Raw genomic sequence first — 15,331 nt, 5'->3', positions numbered from 1 at the left:
TATCTTGGTTCAACAGGAAACAAAATTAAAAATATAAAATGATGGAAAGGAAACAAAAGTGTAAATAATTTATATTATTTAATTGCAAAGAAAACATATTAGAAACAGAGAACTTGGAAAGATGGGTGGTTATATGATCAATATACGAATATCAATTCTATACATCAGAATCAACAATCATAAAACAAATTTTAAAAAGGTACAAAAAGTTGGAAATTTTCCATTAAAAAAGAAAATCAACAAAACTACATGGTACCTCAGAATAAATTTGAAAAATACATTCGAGACCTGGACAAAGTACTGTACAAATTTTTTATGGAAGTTTACAAAATATTATAGAAAAGATTAAATATGAATATAAAAATCAGGAGCCATACCATGGTCATGGATTAGAAAACTAAATACCAAGATGTTAATTCTTTACAAATGTATTAGAAAGACATAAAGTCATTCAAATCAAAATGTTTAGGCTACTTCTTCTACCAGATATGAAATAGTAATATTTAAGACATCCAAAGCAAAATTGTTAAAAGTTTAAAAAGTATAAAAGAGTATCCTTAAAACTTTGAGGTGCTTTTACATTTCTTAAGCAAGCGACTCAAAGAAAGAAACATAAAATAGTTTTAAAATTCATTTGATCGACATCAAAATTAAAAATGCCTGTCTGTGAAAAGTCACCATAAATAAATTTAAAAATACAAAGTAAAATATTTTTAGAATTCATATAGCCAATAAAGGATTGAAATTTAGAATATATAAAGAATCTATAATATGTTAAAACAATAGAAAATATGAGCAAAATACCTGAATAACCTTTTCGCAGAAGACAAAATAGGGATGTCAAATGACATGAAAATTTTCTTATCTTTGGTAGTAATCAGGGAAATACCACTGGAGAACCATGAGATAAAATGTAATACTGCTTAGCTTGGGAAAAATTAATAATTTGATTATGTCAAGTATTGAAGAGGATGTGGATCAATGGAGATTCTTAAATATTGTTTTCTGACAATATTGAAATACCAATTGACATTCTCTTTTAAATTTGAAAATACTCATATCCTGGGAAAAAAGAATGTCCTGGAATATAAAAGTAAAACTAAACTCTGCATGTGAAAAGGGATGGCAACATTAAATAATAATACATCTTTGGAATATTTTCGAGAACGGTATACATGTCCATGGATGGACCACAAGCTGTATGTTTATGGGCAAAGGAATTAAATGTGACTAGCAACTTTGACAAATGGCTAGTTCACAATGCACTACTTTTGCAATGTTAAAGAATTTGTGCTTTTCCCTGCACACCAGATATTTTCAAACATTTTTAGGCACAGGGCCTGTTGAAATTGAAAGATGAAAATATAAAAGACAAGAAAGAAGAACTGCTTTGATTAAAATTGAAGGTCCTCAAACCAAGAGTGCACAGTCCCTCCTCTCTCTTCATGGAGATCCCTGAGGCTGTACCACAGTGCTCCTGATGATTAGGAATAGGTTGAAAAAGGTTGTAGTGGGCAGTAGGGTTTCAAACCCTGCAGTACCAGTCTAGATGCATCATATGTTGTCTGTGCAATTGGATGATCGCAGAATCCTAATGAATGTTTTTAAAGAACACCTACTCAATGTACAGTAATGGGGAAGATTTCTGGAAAGGTATCCAGTTGCAATATCAAAATGCCCAATGTGTTTGAAAGAAGCCTCAAAGGTCTCAAGCATACAAATATATTTCCTATTACTCATTTAGATTGCTCAAAGCACTCTGAAAGTTCACTATAATCTTCATAAACAGTTCACATACATTGTTTTCTGTACTGTCAAGAAAAATTCCTTATGTCTTTTATCTTGTTTAGTAAAATCTACTTAATAATGACTTTAATAATCAGAAAGTTGAATAGTCAAATGGAAAACAAAAACAAAAATAGAGGAAAAAATCAGTCAATAGTCTAAATTCATCCCTGGGTATAAGATGAGACACTTGATAACTGTCTCTTAATTTGGCAATCTCTAAAATGGACATGAAAATATTCACCCATCTCCTTACTGCCCTGCATTTCAGCCTAAGACTTGAATCACCATAGTACAAATACAGGGCATTTTGTGTGGGGGGTGGATTATAAATATTATTATAATATTAAAAGTAAAATTAAGTAATTCAAGTAATAATTCAAAAGTTGCATATTGAAATAAACATAAAAGAATATTTAGAATCTTAGAGTTAATTATCACACTGACCTAACAAAAACCATGGGTTTTGTTTGTTTGTTTGTTTGACCATTAGACCTTTTTCCTTTCTGGTTTCAGTTTTTCCATCTGAAAAGTGGGACAATACCTACTTGTCAGGATCATGCAAAATAACACAAAACTCACAGAATGAGACAGTGCTATGCTAAGTTCTTAGAAAGTGATACCTGTAGCAGGGGCTGGAGAACGTAAGACCTCGTGAATTTATAAACTTATTGGAAAACCTTCCTAATGAGAACTCTCCAATGAGAAAAATGAAAAATGCACATGGATATTTGCATATTATGTTTTAGCAAGATCCCTTAACCATAGTTCTCTTGATATGTGGGGCTGGATAACTCTACATTGTGGGGAGTCTGCTCTGCACACTGTAGGATGCTTAGCAATATCCCTGCCTTCTACTCACTCATAGATGCCAATGGTCCCCTCTCCCTGAGTTGTAACAAACAAAAGTGTCTCCAGATATTACAAACAATGCTGAATGTTCACTAGGGGTACAGAACATCTTAGACAAGATTCATAAAGCACCAATTACAAAAGAAAAGTGTAGCAAATTGAATATTATCAAATTTTTTAAAAAAATTAAACCTTTTTTTTGTTGTTTTTGTTTTTTTTTTCTCTCTTTTTTAAATTTTATTGTAAACAAATGGGATACATGTTATTTCTCTGTACATGGCGTAAAGGCATACCATTTGTGTAATCATAAATTTACATAGGGTAATGCTGTTTGATTCATTTTATTATTTTTTTCCCTTCCCCCTCACCCCTCCCACCCCTCTTTTCCCTCTATACAGTCCTTCCTTCCTCCATTCTTGCCCCCCTCCCTAACCCTAACTCCAACCCTAACACTAACCCCTCCCACCTCCCATTATGTGTCATCATCCACTTATTAGCGATACCATTCGTCCTTTGGTTTTTTGAGATTGGCTTATCTCACTTAGCATGATATTCTCCAATTTCATCCATTTGCCTGCAAATGCCATAATTTTATCATTCTTTATGGCTGAGTAATATTCCATTGTATATATATACCACATTTTCTTTATCCATTCATCAACTGAAGGGCATCTAGGTTGGTTCCACAATCTGGCTATTGTGAACTGAGCAGCTATGAACATTGATGTGGCTGTATCTCTGTAATATGCTGATTTTAAGACCTTTGGGTATAGGCCAAGGAATGGGATAGCTGGGTCAAATGGTGGTTCCATTCCAAGTTTTCTAAGGAATCTCCACACTGCTTTCCAGAGTGGCTGCACTAATTTGCAGCCCCACCAGCAATGTATGAGTGTACCTTTCTCCCCACATCCTCGCCAACACCTGTTGTTGCTTGTATTCTTGATAATCGCCATTCTAATTGGGGTGAGATGGAATCTTAGGGTGGTTTTGATTTGCATTTCTCTTATTACTAGAGATGTTGAACATTTTTCCATATGTTTGTTGATTACTTGTAGATCTTCTTCTGTGAAGTGTCTACTCATTTCCTTAGCCCATTTGTCGATTGGATTATTTGTATTCTTGGTGTAGAGTTTTTTGAGTTCTTTATAGATTCTGGAGATTAGTGCTCTATCTGAAGTATGATTGGCAAAGATTTTCTCCCACTCTGTAGGCTCTTTCTTTGCATTGCCGATAGTTTCCTTTGCTGAGAGAAAGCTTTTTAGTTTGAATCTATCCCAGTTATTGATTCTTGCTTTTATTTCTTGTGCTATGGGAGTCCTGTTGAGGAAGTCTGGTCCTAAGCTGACATGTTGAAGCTCTGGACCTACTTTCTCTTCTATAAAATGCACGGTTTCTGGTCTGATTCCGAGGTCCTTAATCCATTTTGAGTTTAGTTTCATGCATGGTGAGAGATATGGGTTTAGTTTCATTCTGTTGCATATGGATTTCCAATTCTCCCAGCACCATTTGTTAAAGAGGCTATCTTTTCTCCATTGCATATTTTTGGCCCCTATGTCTAGTATGAGAAAATTGTATTTATTTGAGTTTGTGTCCGTGTCCTCTATTCTGTCCACCTTTCTATTTTGGTACCAATACCATGCCGTTTTTGTTACTATTACTTTGTAGTAGAGTTGAAGATCTGGTATTGCGATACCCCCTGCTTCACTCTTTCTACTGAGGATTGCTTTAGCTATTTTTTAAAACATGAAAAGGCAAGGGAAAGACTAACAAAAATGGTCACAAAACATGTATCTGATAAAAACTAACATTTATATTTCAAAACTTCTGCAAAACAAATATTTTTAAAGAACAAATTTAAAACTTAGGCTTGAATATTCAACTACTTCATAAAAGCAGATACATAAATGGATTGTTTGGGGCAGTGTTTATGCAGCTATGAAAAAGTAGTCACATCTTTTGTCATCAATGAAATGCAACATAAAGCCACAATGCAACATAACAGTACATTTGTTAGAATGTCTGGACGTAAAAGACTGACCATTCCAAGTGCCACTGTGGTACAAGCAGCTGAACTCTTGTATTCTTCTGTTAGGTGAGTAGAATGGTACACTCACTTGGAAAACTGGCCGTTTTTATAATGTTAGAAATACCTACTCTGTGATTTAGCACTTCTATCCTTGGTATTTGTACACAAGAAATGAAGAAAGCAAACATACAAATACATGTACAAGACTGTTCAGAACCAGAAGCAACCCAAATGTCCAACAGATGAATGGATGAATATGGTGGTTTATTTCCCCAGCAAGAAAGACAAAGAAATATGTTCTGTTGAGTGAAAGAACAGAAACCTAAAGGAGAACACACTATATGGTTCTATTTATAGAAAACCCAAAAACAGGCAAAATAAATTAGGAAGACAAAATTTAAAAAGTGGTCGCCTAAGAAGCAAAAGTATTAGGGAAATTTCTGTGCCTCTCTGTTCTATGTCTCAGTTGGGGTAGTAATCACACAATTGTACATGTGTCAAAACAGAGAGAAGCACATCTGTGTGTTTTCTTGAAGAAAAAATGATGGGTGAGGAAATAATTAGATTGAAAAATCTGAATTAATAACAGCAACAGGAAAAAGTGAATGTAAGAAACCTGAGAAATTTAAATAACCATATTCATGTCATTCCAGTGAATTTTGAGAAGGCATTTTAAACAGAAAGTAAGAGAGCTGCCTAGTGTGGAAAGCAAGCAGCTAACAAATGAGAAAGAATACAAAACAGTGAACTGCAAGACCAGAAAGAAGAAAGAAGAAAATAATAAACAGTGACTATCATAAAAGAAAAGAGAAGAAAAAATGGAAGGAAAATATTAATCAGAAATATAATAAAAGAAATTTTCCCTGAGCTAAAGAAAGTCACAAGTCTTTGAATCCCAAGGTCTCCCTAAGAGCCAGACAGGATTATTTCCTAAGGGCTTATTCTTTGACATATGCTACAAATTTTCTGAATTCCCGCAATAAAGATAAAATTCTGAGAATATGGGTAAAATGAACTATTTTCCTGGCATACTACTCCTATTTAAATCATCTTTTTTTATGGAAAGATTAAGATAATCTGAACCTATGGGCTTTTTGTAAAATTTACTTAAGGAAAAAATGAACTAACATAGATGTAATAGAATGAAGAAAATTTGTAGTATACAGGAAATATTTTGGAAATGTAAGTAGTAAAATAAACAGTAAGCCTAAGAAATTGCTAACAATGCATTTTTGAAGCTTAGATCAATTACAACGAAAGGGTTCTTGAAGGAAAAAATAGAGAAGTTTTTTTTTAAGAAAGTCTAAAACTGAAATTTTTAACATACTTTCTATAAAATATGATAAACTAGGGTGGAGTAAATGAATGCTAAATTTTGTCAGTTTATGGGGAGGCCACAAATTCAGTTTATATCTTTCTGCTAGAAAAAAAGAACTTTGCCAAGCATGCTTGTTACAAAACTTAATATAACCCATTAGTAGAAGAGAAATAGATGTAGGATTTTCAAATAAACATTTTAAAAAAACCTCATCACTCTAAGGAAAGACAGAAAAAGAAAAAAATTACCATAAAACATAAATTATAACAAGTAATCTGTGAATATGTCAATGAAATTGACACGGGTACATTAAAATTGGTTGAAAATCATAATCTATAGCTTATATGTTATATTGATTAATAATTTACATTGAATTATTGTTATGATATTACATTCTTATTATATAATATTTATGGTTATATTATATACTATATTTTAGTTTTTGTACATATTCCACATCTGGGACAATGCTACAAAATTGGTTAATCATTCCACAATGTAAATATATGTCAAAACATCACACTTATACCACAAATATATAATATGTACAATTACTACTTGTCACTATTTTTTTTAAAAAGCAAGTAAGAGTGAGATTAAAACCCAATTGATTTACAAAACAAATAGAATTAAATTTCTCTATTAAAAGAGAAAGAATCTAAAACTGAAGCTAGAAAAGCAAACTCAGCCAGAGACTGTTTAAAAGAGCATTTTATATAAAATATAAAATGGAGGTTGAAAATAGACTATTGAAGACATGATAAGCAAGTGGAAACAAGGAAAGCAGGTGCAATATTACCATGAAAATATAACTGAAGCAAAATACATCAAATGGGATATTTCATATTTTATACAAGGTACATTCTGCCAGATGGTTATGTCAAAAACTTTGTACAATGGAAAAAAAAATCTCACTTCCAAACACATTAGGCAAAGAAGTTTTAGAAACACAACAAGAAATTGGCAAAAACTACAATCTTAAGGGGCATGACAGATCAGGTAGATGAAAAAGAGAAAGTATTTGAACAATACAATTAAGGAATTTGGTTTATTAAGGATAAAGTAAGAGAGAGAGAGAGAGAGCATTGTATCTTACAGCCAAAAAATACATATTCTTTTGAATGTTCATATAACCGTAATGAAAAAAGATGGAGACACAGAGGCCCAGGTGGAGGCCCTCTCAACAAATTTCCCAAAGAAGTATCAGTTAGCCCACACTTTGTCCTCAATGCCATAATTCTGGAAATGAATACAGTACTGTCACATAGAATCTAGAAATGAAAGAAATCATATCAAGCATGGACTAAGAAAGAAGTAGGGGTAATATGATTGTTGCATAACAATGTCTCCAAGTAGATATTTAAGTATCCTAAGTAGATGGAAATCATATCAGTCTGAATATTGCATCTCGCTCTCATAAAAAAAATACTTCATTATTTAATCAGGGAGTGAATGAGAGAGTTTCTTCTGATACCTGTCAATATTTTTTCAACAGAGCAGCTTCCAGCACGGAGGATGAGACCCAAGAATGGGAACCAACTTTCTTTTGGAGTCTGATAGGGCAAATCCAACCCCCTCGCCTGCTCCTGGTTCGGTGCATCATCGAATGATCTTGACATAGGCGAGCTGCTGAGGAAACTCATGTCAGCCACATTGAATAATTATCCTACTTCTTCATTTATAAGTATAAATGGACAACAAATGATTCCCAGATATATGAAAAAAATCATAGCAAAAATCCCAACAAAATCACAAAGAACAAACCAATCCATTAATGTAGGAGGAAACAGAAATAATTCAGAGAAAAGAAAGGATTCTTCAAATAATTTTAATTGGTATAGTGGGGAAGATTTGACCAATTATTTTATCCATAGAAGAATAGGTTGTAAAATAAAAGAAATAAGTGTTTGTGAAAATTCAAAATGTAATTCCTGGTAGAGCATTGTGGCACATGCTTGTGATCTCAGCAGATCAGGAGGCTGAGGCAGGAGAATAAGTTCAAAGCCAACCTCAGCAACTTAGCGAGGCCCTTGGCAACCTAGCAAGAACCCATCTCAAAATAAAACATAAAAAGGACTGGGATGTGGCCTAGTGGTTAAGCACCCCTGGGTTCAATTCCTGGTACCAAAAAGAAAAAAATATGTAATTCTTGATGATTTGAGTTTTTTGGGGTGATGTCAAATACACAGAAAATGCAGAAGGAAGTCAGTAATAAAAGGGATGTGCACAATTAATCAACGGAATAATAGTATTAAAATCACCCAAAGTTTAAGCAAACAGACAATTTCATCTGTACTGAGCAGAAAGAAGAGATTGGAAAAAAATCTAAACACATTCCTATAAAATTCAATAACACCCAGGTTCTAAAGAAGGTCCTAAAAGCTTTCAAAAAGATCGCAACAACTTATCTTCACAGGAACAAAGACTAAATTGGTTTCAGGCTTCTCATAAGCAAAGTTGGATGCCAAAACTTCAGAGCAATGCCTTCAAAAGTCGAATGAAAATTATTTGGAACCTTGAATTCTAGCGATTGGTCAAAAGTTAAGACAATCATAGTCACTTTCAGACATGCAGGAATTTGTAAAATTTACCATCTATAGATTTGTTCTCACAGAATTATTATTATAGACCCAAACAACAAAAACAACAATGGAATCCAAGAGTAAGAAACACGAGATTTAGGAAACCGTGGACCAAATAGGATGGTCAAATAAGAGGAAATTCCAGGAAGAGGTCATGCCATGGACCTGGAATCCAAGCTGCAATAGAACATGGAGTCCTGGAGCCCTGAAGAGCATCTCCAAGAAGCAAGTGAGTCCTTGTGTGCATTTCTTGATGGAAGAACTGAATCTCTTGATGAAAAGCTAAAAACACATAGAAATATTTTAAATCAAAATGTTCTCCTTTTCCCTCCCCTCTTTCTACTTTCATTGTTTCTACTTTTAGTGGCACTGACTTAATATCATATCATGTCTTCATCTATGACTCCTATTTTGTTTCATAGTGACTATCTTAAACACTGAAGTTTTTTTTTTCATTTTTCCATTTAACTTATAGGTAAGTAGGGAAAACCCAATCCTCTATATGATTCCATTGCTTTAAGACATGAAATCAGAACTCAGAATTTTAATTTTACAAAAGCAATATAATGCTTAGGTTATATATTAAGCACATTCTGAATATTGTGTTGCTTAATATTTTTGCAATAAGAAAATGTAGGAAAAAAAGAAAAAAGTATGAATTTTGATTTCATGTGAGCTCAGGTCAGGTTTTGCAACCAAATAAATCCAGGAGATTGACTAAAGAGTGGTCACTTTTGCAAACCAACACAGAAACTGAACTAAAAGCGGGGAGTGTAAATTCAGTAAGACCAATCAGAATTCGTCTATATCTCCTACTTCACAAGACAGCATTTCTAGAACTAAAACTGATATGAAGGAAAATTATGCTAAGAGTTGGAAACAGACAGAGCCCTGACAGAATTATTTGAATCCCAAAGTTTACCTTTGCCTGGACTTATCAGTTATATGAGCTAGTTACAATCTCTTGCTTAACAAAGTTTTTCAGTTTTTGTCATTTGCAACTAAAAAAATCAGAGTAACTCTCCATTTAACACAAATCACAAGAATTTCTCAACAGGATGGGAAGAAAAAAAGGTGCCTAGGATCACCATGAGCTTTCTACACAGACTTAAGAATGTTAGCCAATTTAGGAAGACCAAAAAAAGGAAATGGAGTATAACTATTATAAAAAAGAAAATAAACTGGGCACAGTGGCACATGTTTAAAATCTCAGTGACTCAGGAGGCTGAGGCAGGAGGATCGCAAGTTCAAAGCCAGCCTCAACAACTTAGCAAGATCTTGTCTCAAAATAAAACATTAAGAAAGGGCTGGGGATGTGACTCAGTGGTTAAGTGCCTCTGGGTTCAATCCCCAGTACATAGAAAATAAATTACTGCTAGCTGCAGATAATATGATGAAAACCCATGGTGGGAAAATTCATTCAAATCTCCTTTTCACACACACATACCATGATATCCAAGAAGAGGCCCAACAGAAAAATTTAAATACCTTATAAAAAGGAAGAGTCATGCAAACATTTGCACTGATGACGCCCAGTGATGTGTGTTAAGACCATTCACCTTTCCGTTCTAACATGTACTAGATTATTTGATGAACTAGACATCTTTTGTCTGGCCTGTAAAAAGACAGGATCATACTGGTTTCTGCTCTCATCATGTCTCCAATCCCTAGAACCATGTTTGACTCACAGTGGGGATTTGATAAATTCAGGCAGAGAGAACAAAGAACTCAAGCCTCTTGATGAGAAAACACTTGCATGTTTGAGAAATTGCAAAAATGCCCAGTGTAGCTACACCAGAATAAAAAGGGGACATGAAGTAGAAAGTGAGATCAGAGAAATATGGGGAGAAAGGAGATTATCCAGGGTCTTGGGTGGCAGTTGTGAAGACTTTGACTCATATTCTGGGTCATATGGAGATTCACCTGGGGGGTTTCATGCCAAGACTAACATAATCTACTTTAGGTTATCACAGTATTGGACTGTTGTGTTGACAATAGATAGTGAGAGGACAAAGAACAGTTCGGAGACTTGTGATAAGGACTGGGGATATGGATCAGTAGTAGAGTGCTTGCCTCATATGCCCAGGGCCCTGGTTCAATCCCATTAGCACACAGAAACAAAACAAAACCCAACTTGTGATAATCCAAATAAAAATAACTTCAACAACAACAATAAAAAAAGATGACTCCAGTCAAGTTAATAGCAGTGGTATTGGTACCAAATAATCAGATCCTATAAAGACTGTAAATCAGTAACAAATATACCATATCACATGTGCTCATGCCACCCACCGGGACAATTTTGCCTTTATTTTATAAAAGTGTATGTATTAATATCTAAAGAAAATTCAAGGAGAATAAGAAAATATCAGTGCATGGATTTAATAAGTGTTCACTGAGCACAGCATCCATGTGTTAGCCACTAAGTTAGGCCATGGGACAAGGAGGATGATAGGTCCTGCCCCAAGAAGCTCGTAGTCACATGAAGAGGAAAAATACAACATGGTAGGATAAAAAAAGTTGCATAATCATGTAAGCACAGGAGCAGTGGCTGGCCACAACTCCAGCCTTCGCCAACACCCTGAGGTCTATGACATTCACTGTCTCCCTAATGTTTCTTGGACTGAACCAAAATCTTTAGCAAGGCCCACATAGTCTGGTTCACTCCATTTGTAAGGTCCCATTGCTCTCTGTGTTTCTGCAACAGTGGCCCCAGGCACTACGAACATGCCTTTCAGTGGCTGACAATATTCTTGCCACCATCTTGATCATCCCCACTCTGGCTTCCCCTGCAACCTCAGCTCCTCGGTTCACTCACTGATGACACCCAGTGATGTGTGTTAAGACCATTCACCTTTCCGTTCTAACATGTACTAGATTATTTGATGAACTAGACATCCTTTGTCTGGCCTGTAAAAAGACAGGATCATACTGGTTTCAGCTCTCATCATGTCTCCAATCCCTAGACCATGTTTGACTCACAGTGGGGATTTGATAAATATTGGTTAATTGGATGAATTAAGGTATTGATCATATTAAGATAATTTGTTGTCCTTTTTAAAAATTAAACCATAAACTTCTTATGGGTAGAAACCATGTAAGTTTTTACTTTTATCTTCAGCATTCAACAAAATGCCTACCACATAATGAAGGCTGGACAAAATATCTGTTGAATGGTGAATGAATAAACCAGTGAATGAAATGAGATGAATGAACAAATTAGTCTTTGTCCTAAAACTATCTCCCACTGTGAATTTAATGTCTTTCTACTTTACATCATGTATTCAGACCTATATATAAGATTAATTGTCATTATCAGCATCATTATGATTTTTTTGTGTGGTACTGTGGTCTGAACCCAGGGCTTTGCACATGCTCAGCATGAGCACTACCACTGAGTTCACCCCTGGCCATAATATTGTTTCAAAACCTGGAGGAGGAAACAAATTATTAAGTATCCAAATATTTTTAAAATTCTTCTCCTGAACAAAACAGAATATTTTGATACAGTTTTTAAAAGGATTTTTAAAAATTCAGTATGTCTTTTAAAATGTGCAGTAAATGCTCAGTACCCTCAGTGGTGGTCTGAACTGAGGCCATAAGGAGAAAAACAACAGTTTAGCTTCAGACACCATCCTTTCACCAAAAGGCTTGTGAACCCAACTAACAGAAAAGAAGGGTCAATCACAGCTGAAAGAAGGAAGCAACAGCCTCATGGAAACAGTTCAGCTCTTGCCAAAAGGAGCTAAGAAGTAGGGAGGGCCCATCACTTATTAAGCCAGGGATGTATTTCTATTGCCTACTGTGAAAAAGAGCTCTCTAACATTAGTGAAAGAATGTTCCATGCGGCCCTTGAACTTGGGCAGAAGTCAGGAAAAGAACTGGGGAAAAAAAAAATTCCTGCAGAGTTTCCTTTCCAGGTTTGAGCAATAGCAACATGTAGAGAATGACAAAAGAATAAAGACAAATTGACAAAGTAGGAAACATCTATAATTCAGCTTCGTCTGAATCCATGATTCTACACATAATATTCTACTGGATACATCAGAAAAATTAAGACATGCCCAGTGCAAGGACTTCTCATGCTACTCAACAATGCTGTCTTCACATTACCCAAGGCATACAAGAAAAATTTTTTAACATTAAAATTTGCTAAACATTCAATACTTTATTGTTATTTAGTCACCCTCCTGTACAATAGAACACAACTTATTTCTTCCATAAATATGCACAATTTTATGAGTTAAATTTAAAAACAATAAAAGTGAGTGATATAAAAAGTTGTTTAAACAATATCTAAAATTTTATCATTTCTATAAAAATAAATGTATCCACTTATTTTTCAGCACATTCACTTTCACTTTTACAGTTATGGTATCTACTCTTCTGAAAATGTGAGAACTCCATCCTCCTGCCATTTCCACAGGCCCATCTGAAACAGTCTCCTGTGGGGAAATGTTCTTTTCAGGAGCTTTCCTGAACTGCCAGCATTGGATTCTGCTTCTCTGAAAGTTCTGTGGCTCAACGTTGGCTTTTAAGTAACTGCTTAGAGACAGTCTCAGGAGATGCACAGTTAATGGCCCCATAATGAGTCGCTTCTCCTGGCCTGAAAAGATATTGCCACCACATCCATATTTGATTTTCTGGAAAATCTATAGTTGCTTGAGTTTCATGCATGAACCACTATACACTTATTATAAGCCTATGGTTTTTCTTTTTGCAACTCATGTAGACTGCTCTGGGGGGAAAAATCCAGAAACAAAGTAACCTGACAAGCTGAGTACATAAATTAAGTGCATAAATTCTTTACAAATAGGGCTCTTGATAGTATACTTAACGTACAAATAGTAGTTCTACAGCACACCCAAGGAGTTCATTTTTAAAATGAATGAAATGATGCTGGAAAGATGACATTTTAGAATTATTTTCCCTATTCGTTGAACTTACAGCAGTTCTACTTGCTTAGTGTTTTTAGTCAAATGCTATTATTTGAAAGAAAGGGACTCTAAATTTTTGCATAAATAGTTGCATAAAGAAATATAAATAAATGCTGCCTTCTTTCTGCTACATAACCATGCAAAATACCATGACCATGTCAAAATTGGTTGATTATCCCCAGGGCTCTGAAACTCTATTGACCAAGATATTCTAAAGGCATAACCCTTATATACCTAATATGAAAAGAAGAGATTAGAAAACTAGAGATCAGTTTTGTTCCTAGATTCACCAGCAATGACCAATGACTCTCTGCTCGAGTATTTTGTGCCTCCATAACAGAGTATAGTACATTCTATTGAAACTTCCTCCTCCTTGACTTCTTCACAAGTAATCCCTGAGTATTTTGACCTATCACCTGAAAATGTTTTGGGTTTTCTAAATATAGATATATTGAAATACAAATGTAAAGTAACATTCAAAGACCTAAAGTATCTTTTTCTATTAAAACTACATCCTACCTCTTTTTAAAAATGAGATATAAAAATAGCAGAAGTTCCATGAAAGATCATTTATATATACTTCGAATTTAGAATATGAGCACTAATGGTCACCTATGTAAACAGTGAGGAGAGATGTACTCAATGTAGAAGTTCTGTAAAATAGACCATAATGTCACCTATGGATACTGAACTAACCAGAAGTGCAAACAGTTCATGAATTAAGGAATAATTCTGGCATAAAATGAATCTAACTTTTCAGAGACTTAGCAGATCCAAACAGAAGGGGAATCTCCCTCATTGGACCAAAGCACATCTCACAGTATTGTCCCTCCAATTTCAAAAACTGAACTCAAGACTATATTTTAGTGGGAATTTCCTATTGGTAGGCCTTCTGAAAAATCAAAATACCTGAAGAAGAACATTCATTTGCCACTTCCTCTTGGATCATTCTAAGAACATTCTTTCAGCCTCTTGCCAGTAAACAGCAAACAGGGTAACACAACCCAAGAGAGTTCATGCCTAGAAGAAAACCCCAACATTTTATTTAAATGATGACATTGCAAAGAAAACTCAGCTGAACTAACACACATATTTTTCAAAGAACTTGGCAGATGAAATACAGACCAACTAGGTTCTAACCCTAATGCAATCATAAATATTCCATGGAATTACATGATAAATATATATATATATATATATATATATATATATATATATATATATAATTTTAACTTTAAAATGCCCTAATGCTAGTCCTCTACTTGATCTCTAAATAAAAGTGATTTTGAAGGTGAGGCTGCAGATTAGCATTAAAAAAAAAAAAAAAAAAAAAAAAAAACCAATCCTGGACTCTACTATTAATAACCAGAATGGGGGACTTAGAAATGTGATCAGCTGTAATGTACTTATGGATGCCCTTGACCTCCACACTTTTAGACCAGGCTTCCCCTTACCACATCCCCCCAACACCATGATACACCACATAATGCTGGCACAGCACACAGCTCCCTTCCTTTCGATTATTTTTCAGTGTAAAATCCGTTATCTTAGACTGTATGATTAAATATTGTCTTGGGTCCCTGCCAGAGATTAAATAAATATAAATTTTGGCTGAAGAGAGCTCCTTTTTGTAATGTCTATTTTGCCACTTGATGCCAAGATGTGATGAAGAGGTCCAATTGTTTCCGAATATAAACATAAACTTGCATAGATCTGAAGAATCCTTTAGAAGATGAAGGGACTGTTGGCATTATTTAGAATGATTTGCCTTAGGGAAAACCGTGCCAAAACAAAGAAAAGCGCAAAACCCAAAGCTAAACCAGAGAGTTTA

General features: G+C 34.6%; 1 protein-coding gene across 1 annotated transcript in view; it reads right to left on the bottom strand.

Moving 5' to 3' along the window:
• Positions 1 to 15,331, bottom strand: part of Pou6f2 (POU class 6 homeobox 2) — a 463,599-nt gene that overhangs the window by 418,200 nt on the left and 30,068 nt on the right. The gene's annotated exons all lie outside the window — the stretch shown is intronic.

This window comes from Sciurus carolinensis, chromosome 8 (assembly GCF_902686445.1).
Source record: "Sciurus carolinensis chromosome 8, mSciCar1.2, whole genome shotgun sequence".
NCBI lineage: Eukaryota > Metazoa > Chordata > Mammalia > Rodentia > Sciuridae > Sciurus > Sciurus carolinensis.
This window is presented reverse-complemented; position numbering and strand designations above follow the sequence as displayed.